The sequence below is a fragment of the Rutidosis leptorrhynchoides genome, chromosome 10, assembly GCF_046630445.1.
Source record: "Rutidosis leptorrhynchoides isolate AG116_Rl617_1_P2 chromosome 10, CSIRO_AGI_Rlap_v1, whole genome shotgun sequence".
NCBI classification, from domain to species: domain Eukaryota; kingdom Viridiplantae; phylum Streptophyta; class Magnoliopsida; order Asterales; family Asteraceae; genus Rutidosis; species Rutidosis leptorrhynchoides.
The window spans coordinates 17,784,269-17,796,978 of record NC_092342.1 but is presented as its reverse complement, the minus strand read 5'-3'; the positions used below and the strand labels follow the sequence as shown (position 1 = coordinate 17,796,978).

Here is a 12,710-nt window from a genome sequence, read left to right as displayed (position 1 = left end):
ATTTATTATTGTTATCGTAATATTTATTATTATCGTCGTTATTATCGTTATTTATTATTTATTATTGTTATCGTTTATTATTATTATTATTATTGTTACCATGTCCATTTTATATAATTTATATTTTTACACCTTTATAATGTCCAACTAAATACTCATAGTGGTAACTAAAAAGGGTAAGACCGTTATAATTTTGGTTTTAACGAAAGTAAAAACTGGATTAAATCTTAATTTGAATAGTCGGGGTATAATTTAATTCGCTAGAACGAGATCGAAACGAAAGTTAGATTTAATTTTAGTTAGTTAAATCTTTATAAATCGGAAGATTAAATATAAGGATATATATTAAAACATCATAATCGGACTTAAAAACAATCCATAAATCCAGAGGGGACATATTTTAGTAGCCACTACTTTACCTTATTTTAAATCTCTTCAATTTCACTTATTGCCATATCGTAAACTTTAATTACTTTTTGCTATTTTGCTATATTTCCATGAAAAACCTTATTTCTTCTATTTTGATAAATTAGTTTAAATTGTATTTTTATTGTCGTTAATTTAGTTATTTAGTTTTAGTTAAATTTAAATTCCGTTCAATTAAGTAGTAAACCCTAATTCAAAATTCCCCTTTTAATTAGTTTATCTTTTAGCGATTAAAACCTTGAAAACTCAACCTCCCTGTGGAACGAACCGGATTTACCAAATAAACTATTACTATACGGATAGGACAAAGTTGCCTATATGAGTGAAATCAATCCGAAATCATAAAAACGCCATATAATCACAACCAATTCGTGTAATAAATTCAATCTAAATCCATTCAAAATAAAAGGACACGATCTTCACGACATCAACTTTTTGGCGCCGCTGCCGGGGAAAAGTTGGCAGTTAAATAAATAGATAATTTTTTCGATTCGTAGCAATAGTTGGATTTGTACTTGGACTGGGTTATTGGAGCCAAACAGTACTCAATTATATTGATACCAAACGAATCCTGCCCCTCTGCTGCATCTTTTGGCTATTCGAAACGTGGGCAAAATCAGAAGAAAAATCTGTTTGTATAAAGGTTTTTATCATTGTTTTTATGTTATTCGATCCTTTCGTGAAAATTCATTTTCAAGAAAGTTCAATGTTCATACACTTAGTGAATAAATCCTTCAAGACTACATACAATTTAGTAATTGTATGACCCGTTCAGGAATTCCTAAACTCGTTGCACTTAATCCAGAACCTGAAAGAGGCTTGATCAAAAGATTAAAACAGGAAAAACAAAAAAATTTAGGTAGTACTAGTAAACCGAAAACACCGAAAAATATCAAAAAACAAGTAGGAAACATTAGTGGTCAACCAGAAATCAAAACTGAACCTGAAACCATCGTCATTAAAGAAGAAATGGCTGAAGTAATACCTGATCCAAATGATCTACCAATGTGGAATACCAGATAAACTGCTCCCCCTCTCGCTCTTGCACCTATAAGAAGACCTGAAATTGAGGCTGAAAACTGGGAAGTCAAGGGGCAATTTATGCACATGGTTCGTGAGAACCAATTCGACGGAAGACTTAATAATAATCCGATAGAACATTTAGAAGCTTTTGAAGATTTATGTGAACTGTATAAAAATAAAGATGTTTCTTCAAATGCATTTAAGTTAAGAACTTTTCCGTACTCGTTAATCGGAGACGCAAAAGCATGGTTGAAAGCATCAAAACCTGATTCTATTACAACTTTCAACGAATTAAGAGATAAATTCATTACCCGATTTTTTCCACCGGCAAAAGCCGAAAGACTTAGAACTGAAATCACCACTTTTAAACAAAAGGCGGATGAAACTCTTTATGATGCATGGGAAAGATTAAAAAGAATGTTACGAAATTGTCCGCAACACGGATTGCAAAAAGGGCAAATAGTTCAAACTTTTTATCGTGGTATTGATGAACATACTCGTGGTATATTAGATTCCTCCGCTGGAGGAGTATTTATGTACAAATCACCAAATCAAGCGTATGATATGTTAGAAGACATGTCAGTTCATAATTTTGAATGGACACCGTCTAGAGATCAACAACCTAGAAGGACGGTGGCAAGCCTTGAAGAAAATGAAGAAAACAACACAACCATAGCTTCACTGTCGAATCAATTTAAAAAGTTTGGAAGAGAAATAGAGAAACTAAATTCAACAGTTTTAGCATTACAAGTAGGATGTGAAATCTGTGGACAACCATATTTCACAAAAGATTGTGATATCAATGATCGGCCAATGAACTCAGTAGCACAAGTTAATTTTATGGCCAATCAAAGACAAGGAAATTTTCAAGGAGGAAATTCTAATTATCAACCTGCAAACCCAGGATATCAAAACCCGAAGAATTTTGCTTTTCAAAGAAATGGACCACCTGGCTTTTTCAATAGAAACCAACCTCCATTTCCACCTCAACAAAATTTCCAACAACAACCGTTACCTCAATTACCATATCAACAACAAAATCATAACACGCAACCAGTAGAGAAGAAATCTAACTTTGAAGAAGTTATGATGAATTTTGTCAAAAGTCAATCAGAAACGAATGAGCAAGTGAAGAGACAACTTCATCAAGTCGAAACAGGAAACGAGCAAGTGCAAAGGAATCATCAAGCGTCAATTCAAAACCTTGAAAGAGATATGAGAAGAATATCCCAATTGCTTGCTGAAAGGCAATCAGGAACTTTACCATCAAACACGCAACCAAACCCTAAGGGTAAGGAAACTCAAAATCCAAGTAATTTTTCGCAAGTTAATTCCATAACTACGAAAAGTGGGTTAACCATTAACCCCGATATTCCAAACCCTCATGCTCCTATTCCTGTTTCAAAATACAAAGAACCTATGGTGGAAGAAAATATGATGCCAACCACAAACGCACCAAAGACTCAAAATCAACCACCATTGAAGGTATACAAACCTCCAATTCCATATCCGCAACGTTTGAAGAAAGATAAATTACAAGCACAATACAACAAGTTTGCTGAAATGATTAAGCAAATTTGTGTAAATGTACCGCTTGTAGATGTTCTTGCGGGTATGCCAAATTATGGAAGGTTTATCAAAGATCTTATAGCAGACAAAGGAAAATATGCAGAAGTGTCAACCACATTCCTTAATGAGGAATGCTCGGCAATTTTACAAAAGCAAAATTTGCCACCAAAACTTGGAGATCCTGGAAGTTTCATCATTCCTTGTCTGATGGGAGATTCAGTAATGTACGATGCATTAGCTGATTTAGGAGCAAGCATTAATCTTATGCCTCACTCTTTATACTTAAAATTGAACTTAGGTGATTTAAAACCAACTAGGATGTGTATACGATTAGCTGATAGAACTTACAACTATCCTATTGGCATTGCTGAAAACCTACAAGTTAAAGTAAATCACTTAATCTTTCCTGCTGATTTCGTTGTTCTTGAAATGGAAGAAGATAGTAAGGTTCCACTAATTCTAGGGCGTCCCTTTCTAAATACTGCAGATGCAATTGTGCGTGTAAAAGGGAAAAATCTTAGCTTAGGTGTGGGGGAGGATAGAATTATATTGAACATAGATAAGGCTATGAAACACCCTATGTCTCCTGATGACGAATGTTTCCAAATAGACATTGTTGATTGTTGTATTGAGGAAGAACTACAAGAACTATTAAATATCGACACCTCAGATTTCACCCCGATGGGTGAAGGTGAAGATTTTTGATGTCGATATAGAGTTAGACAAGCTGTTGAAGGTATTCACTGATGAAGAATACGTAGAAGAAGAAATTCCTAGGGAAGATGAACCTTTTGAAGAAATTACCAATGGTAATAGGTTCCGGATAAAATCTTCCTTGGAAGAACCACCCACCTTAGAACTTAAAGAACTCCCGGAACATTTGGAGTATGCTTATATCCAAGGAATGTCACAATTACCCATCATAATTTCATCAAAACTTTCCGATGACGAAAAGGGTAGGTTAATGTCTATTTTAAAAACCCACAAAAAGGCAATTGCTTGGAAAACAACTGATATTCCTGGGATTAACCCTGCTTATTGTACTCACAAAATCCTAATGGAAGAAGATTTTAAACCCGTGGTACAAAGGCAACGGAGGTTAAACCCTAACATGAAAGAAGTTGTCAAAAAGGAGGTCATCAAATTACTTGATGCCGGGTTAATTTACCCTATATCCGATAGCCCGTGGTTTAGTCCTGTGCAAGTAGTACCCAAGAAAGGGGGTACGACTGTTATTCTAAATGATAAAGACGAACTCGTTCCTACAAGAACAGTGACTGGGTGGAGAGTCTGTATAGACTATCGTCGTCTAAACGACGCTACAAGGAAAGATCATTTCCCTCTACCATTTATCGACCAAATGCTAGAACGTTTGGCGGGAAAAGATTACTACTGTTTCCTTGATGGATTCTCCGGTTATTTTCAAATTCCAATTGATCCAAAAGACCAAGACAAGACCACATTTACTTGTCCATTTGGTACTTTTGCGTACCGACGAATGCCATTCGGATTATGTAACGCACCAGGCACCTTCCAAAGGTGTATGATGGCAATTTTTCATGACATGATTGAAGAAAGTATAGAAGTCTTTATGGACGATTTCTCTGTTTTTGGAGACTCCTTCAACTCATGTCTCTCAAACCTTGAACGAATGCTAATTCGTTGTGAAGAATCAAATCTTGTTTTAAACTGGGAGAAATGCCACTTCATGGTGAAGGAAGGCATTGTTTTAGGACACAAGATTTCTCGAGCTGGAATGGAAGTAGACAAAGCTAAGATCGACGTTATTTCAAAACTTCCTCCTCCAACCAATGTCAAGGGAATTCGTAGTTTCCTTGGTCATGCGGGATTCTATCGGCGATTCATAAAGGACTTTTCCAAAATCGCTCGACCCATGACTAAACTTCTTGAGAAAGACAGTACATTCGATTTCAACGACGAATGTCTAAATGCTTTCTCCATTATGAAAGAGAAACTTACGAATGCACCTATTATGGTATCACCCGACTGGTCCAAACCTTTCGAGCTAATGTGTGATGCTAGTGATTTCGCGCTGGGAGCTGTTTTAGGTCAACATCAAGATAACAAATTTCAACCAATCTAATATGCAAGTAAAACACTTACAAGAGCTCAGTTGAATTACACAACTACTGAGAAGGAGCTTCTTGCAGTAGTTTTTGCTTTCGATAAGTTTAGATCTTACCTAGTGTTATCTAAAACAATTGTTTATACCGATCATTCAGCCCTAAAGTACTTATTCAAGAAGCAAGATGCTAAGCCTAGACTAATTCGTTGGATTCTTCTCCTACAAGAATTCGACATTGAAATCAAGGATAAAAAGGGTGCTGAAAATCTCGCTGCAGATCACTTGTCCCGTCTTGAAAATCCTAACTTAGAATCACTCAACGAATCTGTTATTCATGATACTTTTCCAGACGAGTTCTTAATGAAAATTAAAACGGAAGAAGAAATTCCATGGTTTGCGGACTTTGCCAACTATCTAGCCGCAGGAATTCTTGTTAAAAATCAAACTTACCAGCAAAAGAAGAAATTTTTCGCTGATCTGAAGTTTTACTTCTGGGAAAGCCCTAATCTCTTTCGTATAGGAGTAGATCAAGTTATTCATCGATGTGTATACGGTAAAGGAGCTCAACAAATTCTAGAGCACTGTCATCAAGGACCAGCTGGCGGACATTTCGGACCAAGCTATACAGCTAAGAAGGTCTTTGACTCAGGTTTTTACTGGCCTACTATTTTCAAAGATTCTTACAACATGGTGAAAACCTGTGATGCTTGTAAAAGATCTGGAAATATCTCCAAGAGAGACGAAATGCCACAACAAAGCATCCTAGTATGTGAAGTATTTGACATTTGGGGTATTGACTTCATGGGTCCATTCCCCACCTCTAACAAATGCAAATGCATTCTCGTAGCAGTCGATTATGTTTCTAAATGGGCTGAAGCGAAAGCTTTGCCCACTAACGATGCTCGAGTTGTTGTCAGCTTTCTTAAAAACCTATTCTCACGATTCGGGCTTCCAAAGGCATTAATCAGTGATCGTGGAACTCATTTTACAAATCAATTACTCGAGAAAGTACTTAAAAAGTATGGAGTTAATCATCGTTTCTCAACTTCTTACCACCCTCAAACGAGTGGCCAAGTTGAAAACACAAACCGAGGTCTTAAACGAATTTTAGAAAGAACGGTTAAGAATAATCCAAAAATCTGCCATCGAAAGCTAGATGATGCGTTGTGGGCATTTAAAACTGCATTCAAAATGTCCATTGGTACCACTCCTTTCCGATTAATATATGGTAAGGCGTGTCATCTACCTGTCGAAGTTGAACACAAGGCATATTGGGCACTAAAAGAATGTAATACAGACCTTGTGGAAGCCGGAGAAAATCGATTCTTACAATTGCATGAATTAGACGAGCTAAGACTTCAAGCATATGAAAACTCGAGATCTTACAAAGAGAAAACTAAGAAATGGCACGATGCTCGCTTAAAAGAGAAGAAAGCATTTGAACCGGGAGACAAAGTTCTAGTTTTTCAATCACGTTTTAAGTTTTCACCTGGGAAACTTAAGTCCCGATGGAGGGGACCGTATGAAGTAAAACAAGCATTTCCATCCGGATACGTAGAGTTATATGACAAGAATGGTGGTATTTTCAATGTGAATGGTCACAGACTTAAATTCTACTATGAAGAGATGACATCACATTCTACCCTAAGGACAAATAAATTCAGGGTAATTTTAGCTAACCACTCGCCTTCTTAAAACGTTTCAAATTATTTCAAGAGTGGAGCCTGATTGGTCTTTTCCGCTAGCAGACACTAAAGAACTAGTCTTCTCCCTCCATTCTGAATTTTTTTGTTTTGTATGAAATTAATATTCTTTTTAAATTTAAGTTTTGTGTGAATTTAAAAACAAAATTTACTTTATTTCTTTAAGTTTAAAAAAAATGATTTCTAAAATTCGTCGTGAGTTGAAAACTAGGTCGTAGAACTGAAATTGCTTTACCCAAGGACGGGGCGAAAAATTTTGTTAACATTATTTTAATATTATTGATCTAAAGTATGCCAAAAATATTATATGAATATGGGGTAATATACCAAACTTCAAAAATATGTATATATGTTTGTAGTTTATTTTATATACTAATAAGGGTAAAAGACGCATTTTCAAAGACTGAAATTCAGTTTAGCAAAAGCAACCAATTTTTGGCGAAACATATGAAAAGATTACGGAAAATTTTGAATGACGGACAAATCAACATCAACAGATTAAACAAATCCCCCAAGTTACGGCTTTTTAGCTAAAGAGGTTTTAACTCCCTTTTTATTCTAATTGCCCTCGTGAATTTAATTTAGTCTGATTTCATTGCAAATGAGGGCATTGCATGATCTCAAGTGTGGGGAGGGATTATAAATTCTCTCGGATTTACACTAGACTTATTTTCTAAATTTTGTGAAAAATTTTAAAATTTTTTAACTAAATGAATTTAAATCTTGTTTAATATGTTTATGAACGATAAAACTAGGTGAGGGTACCAAAATTATTGTTACCCTAAAAAATGACATAAATTGAGAAACAACTAAAACGCTTGAATTTTTTTTTTTTTTTAAAAAGACGCATGAAAAAAAGCCAAGTGTAGGGAGATTTGTCAATATATATGAACTGTTATCACATGTTTGTGCGAAGTTTATTGTAGGTACTTATGTTTTGGGATGTATAAATTTGTTTTACCCATTAAATTGTAATATAAATGAAAGAAAAGATGGATCTACACGATGAATTAATTCCATCATTAAAATGAAGTAAAGTCTTCAGAAAAAGAAACGCGCTTCTTGATTTAGGTCAGGAAGTTGTCATCCAGACCAGTTGTAGAGTCTGCGAAAAACCTTGAAAAGTTTTCTCAAAAATCAGCTGGAAATTCACGGACCTCAACATCAAACAGGGTCGCCATGTGGTCAGACTTATCCTAACTATGAGAGGATCTGTCTCGTAAAATGGGGAGGGCGCCGTGCAAATTAGCTTGATAAGACTAATGAATCAGACCCCCAAAAAGGATAATCTCCTTAAAGATTAAAAATCAGCATTTAAGCCTGATATTACTCAATCCTTGAGATTGACCTTAAAGATTGAGAATTACAAACTCATGGAATTCAATGATATCTAAACTCGAGCTTGAACGAGAAAATATTTTGATCAAATTAAAACCGATTTGTTTTCTGAAAACCAATTTTCAATGCGTTCATTACCATTGAACGTAAAATCCTGAGAATTCATCAAGAATTCATTAGGTCACCTGAACCAAATCGGGTGTCAACCGTAAGAACGGTGGTTGCGTAGCATGGTCAAAGACAGGACCTTATGCCAGACCGAAAAATTATAGGGTGATCTTTGCTATTTCTCCTACAAAGGATAGTAATTACATCCGACACGTTTTTGGACCATAATCAAATGCATGTCATTAGACATTGCCTTAACAGTTGCTTGTTCAACGCTTTCCTTTACAACCGGACGGTAGTTTACCGAAAGGTAATATACGGAGCAAGTATACTGGACGTGTGCTTTCCTAATACAAGGTTAGTAAGTGGGTGACACAAAACCGCAAGTTTTGAGCTAAAATTTAAAAATCTGAAACCCACAAAACCCACAAAAACATTTTGCAACACCGATAAAGGGTTAAATCGGAAAACATGTCTAGGGTAAAATCTAGCTTGAATTTTCAAAAGATCAAAAGTTTTAATAAAGATCCAATTTCCTTAAGGATCTAAATTTTCATAGTCATGTGGGACTGTAAACCACATCGTTACTATCATTGTTCATACCGCCGTATCAAAATCACTGATGTATAAAGTGTGAGAATAAAGAAGTGATTTGAGTGAAGTTTATTTCAAGTTTGGTATTGCTTGAGGACAAGCAACGTTCAAGTGTAGGGATAATGGGATTATAAATTCTCTCAGATTAACACTAGACTTATTTTCTAAATTTTGTGAAAAATTTTAAAAACTTTTAACTAAATGAATTTAAATCTTGTTTAATATGTTTATGAACGATAAAACTAGGTGCGGGTACCGAAATTATTGTTACCCTAAAAAATGACATAAATTGAAAAACAACTAAAACGCTTGAATTTTTTTTTTTTTAAAAGACGCATGAAAAAAAGCCAAGTGTAGGGAGATTTGTCAATATATATGAACTGTTATCACATGTTTGTGCGAAGTTTATTGCAGGTACTTTTGTTTTGGGCTGTATAAATTTGTTTTACCCATTAAATTGTAATATAAATGAAAGAAAAGATGGATCTACACGATGAATCAATTCCATCATTAAAATGAAGTAAAGTCTTCAGAAAAAGAAACGCGCTTCTTGATTTAGGTCAGGAAGTTGTCATCCAGACCAGTTGTAGAGTCTACGAAAAACCTTGAAAAGTTTTCTCGAAAATCAACTGGAAATCCACGGACCTCAACATCAAACAGGGTCGCCATGTGGTCAGACTTATCCTAACCATAAGAGGATCTGTCTCGTAAAATGGGGAGGGCGCCGTGCAAATTAGCTTGATAAGACTAATGAATCAGACCCCCAGAAAGGATAATCTCCTTAAAGATTAAAAATCAGCATTTAAGCCTGATATTACTCAATCCTTGAGATTGACCTTAAAGATTGAGAATTACAAACTCATGGAATTCAATGATATCTAAACTCGAGCTTGAACGAGAAAATATTTTGATCAAATTAAAACCGATTTGTTTTCTGAAAACCAATTTTCAATGCGTTCATTACCATTGAACGTAAAATCCTGAGAATTCATCAAGAATTCATTAGGTCACCTGAACCAAATCGGGTGTCAACCGTAAGAACGGTGGTTGCATAGCATGGTCAAAGACAGGACCTTGTGCCAGACCGAAAAATTATAGGGTGATCTTTGCTATTTCTCCTACAAAGGATAGTAATTGCATCCGACACGTTTTTGGACCATAATCAAATGCATGTCATTAGACATTGCCTTAACAGTTGCTTGTTCAACGCTTTCCTTTACAACCGGGCGGTAGTTTACCGAAAGGTAATATACGGAGCATGTATACTGGACGTGTGCTTTCCTAATACAAGGTTAGCAAGTGGGTGACACAAAACCGCGAGTTTTGAGCTAAAATTTAAAAATCTGAAACCCACAAAACCCACAAAAACATTTTGCAACACCGATAAAGGGTTAAATCGGAAAACTTGTCTAGGGTAAAATCTAGCTTGAATTTTCAAAAGATCAAAAGTTTTAATAAAGATCCAATTTCCTTAAGGATCTAAATTTTCATAGTCATGTGGGACTGTAAACCACATCGTTACTATCATTGTTCATACTGCTGTATCAAAATCACTGATGTATAAAGTGTGAGAATAAAGAAGTGATTTGAGTGAAGTTTATTTCAAGTTTGGTATTGCTTGAGGACAAGCAACGTTCAAGTGTAGGGATAATTGATATTGCTTAAAACGAACATATATTTAGACGCAATATCGTTCCAATATGTAATGTTTTTAATTGTAATTTCCTTATTTTTAGTTGTAATCGTTTAAATAAATAAGTGCGAAGACGAAAGACGCAAATCGCTCGAAACTGAAGATTTAAAGATTAAAACGAAGATTTAAAAGGCGAAAACGTCCAAAATGCTCAAACGTACAAGTTACACTCCAAGTGGTTTAAATTATCGAAGAAAAATGGCTAAAAATTGACAAAAGTACAAGTCGCGGAACGCAAAGTACACGATATTAAATTGTACGAAAAGACGTTCGAGAAACCGGGACTGAGACATAAACCGGGCGTAAATGTACGAGACATCGGAGCCAAAATTATGAGTCAACTAAGCACAAGAATATAATATAATATTTAAATAATTATATAAATTATTTATATATTATATATATTTTTATAATATGTCGACAAGTAAAAATCCAAAAAATTGTGAGCTGGATCTGGCGGCCATGCGATCGCATGGGAAATAGGCATAAAACCCATGCGATCGCGTGGGTTACTGTAGCAGGTCAAATATCTATAAAAAGCCAGTTTGCTCGAGCTTTATATGGACAATATTTTCTTTTCCTCTGTAATACTTATATATATAATTTTAATTATAATTTTAATTTAAGTTTAAGTTTATTTTAATAATAAGGTTATTGTAACGTTTAATTTACGGGTTTTTAGTCGAAGTTCTGTCCGGGTACCACTACGCTAATTATATCGCTTTTTACCGTTCCAACTCGCTGTAAGTCTCCACGTCCCAACTTTATTTTCGCGTATCGCTATTATCGTTATTATAGTTGTTATTACTATCATTATTATTATTATTATTATTATTATTTATTATTGTTATCGTAATATTTATTATTATCGTCGTTATTATCGTTATTTATTATTTATTATTGTTATCGTTTATTATTATTATTATTATTATTGTTACCATGTCCATTTTATATAATTTATATTTTTACGCCGTTATAATGTCCAACTAAATACTCATAGTGGTAACTAAAATGTAGAACCTCTGGACAAATGGATTGAACCATATTATAATATTATGATGTAACTTTGACTATTTTTAATATTAAGTTTAATCACCAACCCATTGTTATATAATTTAATATTTTCATCCCTATCACATAATTTATTAAATTAATAAACGAAAGTACATTAAATTTACATAAATTATGCTTCAACACCTCAGTGATCTAGACGGACATATGGACAAATTATTGACAACAATTTAGAAGTGTGATTCGGTGGTTTGGGTAATATTATAATTTATATAATCGTGTAATTATAAAAAGGGTAAGACCGTTATAATTTTGGTTTTAACGAAAGTAAAAACTGGATTAAATCTTAATTTGAATAGTCGGGGTATAATTTAATTCGCTAGAACGAGATCGAAACGAAAGTTAGATTTAATTTTAGTTAGTTAAATCTTTATAAATCGGAAGATTAAATATAAGGATATATATTAAAACATCATAATCGGACTTAAAAACAATCCATAAATCCAGAGGGGACATATTTTAGTAGCCACTACTTTACCTTATTTTAAATCTCTTCAATTTCACTTATTGCCATATCGTAAACTTTAATTACTTTTTGCTATTTTGCTATATTTCCATGAAAAACCTTATTTCTTCTATTTTGATAAATTAGTTTAAATTGTATTTTTATTGTCGTTAATTTAGTTATTTAGTTTTAGTTAAATTTAAATTCCGTTCAATTAAGTAGTAAACCCTAATTCAAAATTCCCCTTTTAATTAGTTTATCCTTTAGCGATTAAAACCTTGAAAACTCAACCTCCCTGTGGAACGAACCGGATTTACCAAATAAACTATTACTATACGGATAGGACAAAGTTGCCTATATGAGTGAAATCAATCCGAAATCATAAAAACGCCATATAATCACAACCAATTCGTGTAATAAATTCAATCTAAATCCATTCAAAATAAAAGGACACGATCTTCACGACATCACTCATATTTATATTTATACATGCTTGCAGACCTACATACGTGTCTTTAATTTTAAACTGCAGCCAATTAAGATAATATGGGGCAATAAAGATCTAATATTTCCTTCAAAAAAGGTAAGACTTGTAGTAGTGTCTGTATGCATGTATGTTGACTTTTGAGGTCAAATGAACAAAATATTAAGCAA

The 12,710-nt window shown here is 34.0% G+C and overlaps 1 non-coding gene across 1 annotated transcript; it reads right to left on the bottom strand.

The window, feature by feature from the left end:
* Positions 1–1,788: 1,788 nt before the first annotated feature.
* On the bottom strand, positions 1,789–1,895 carry LOC139873829 (small nucleolar RNA R71). The gene has a single exon (XR_011767544.1). It is a non-coding gene; the product is annotated as a small nucleolar RNA R71 (small nucleolar RNA).
* Positions 1,896–12,710: the final 10,815 nt, after the last annotated feature.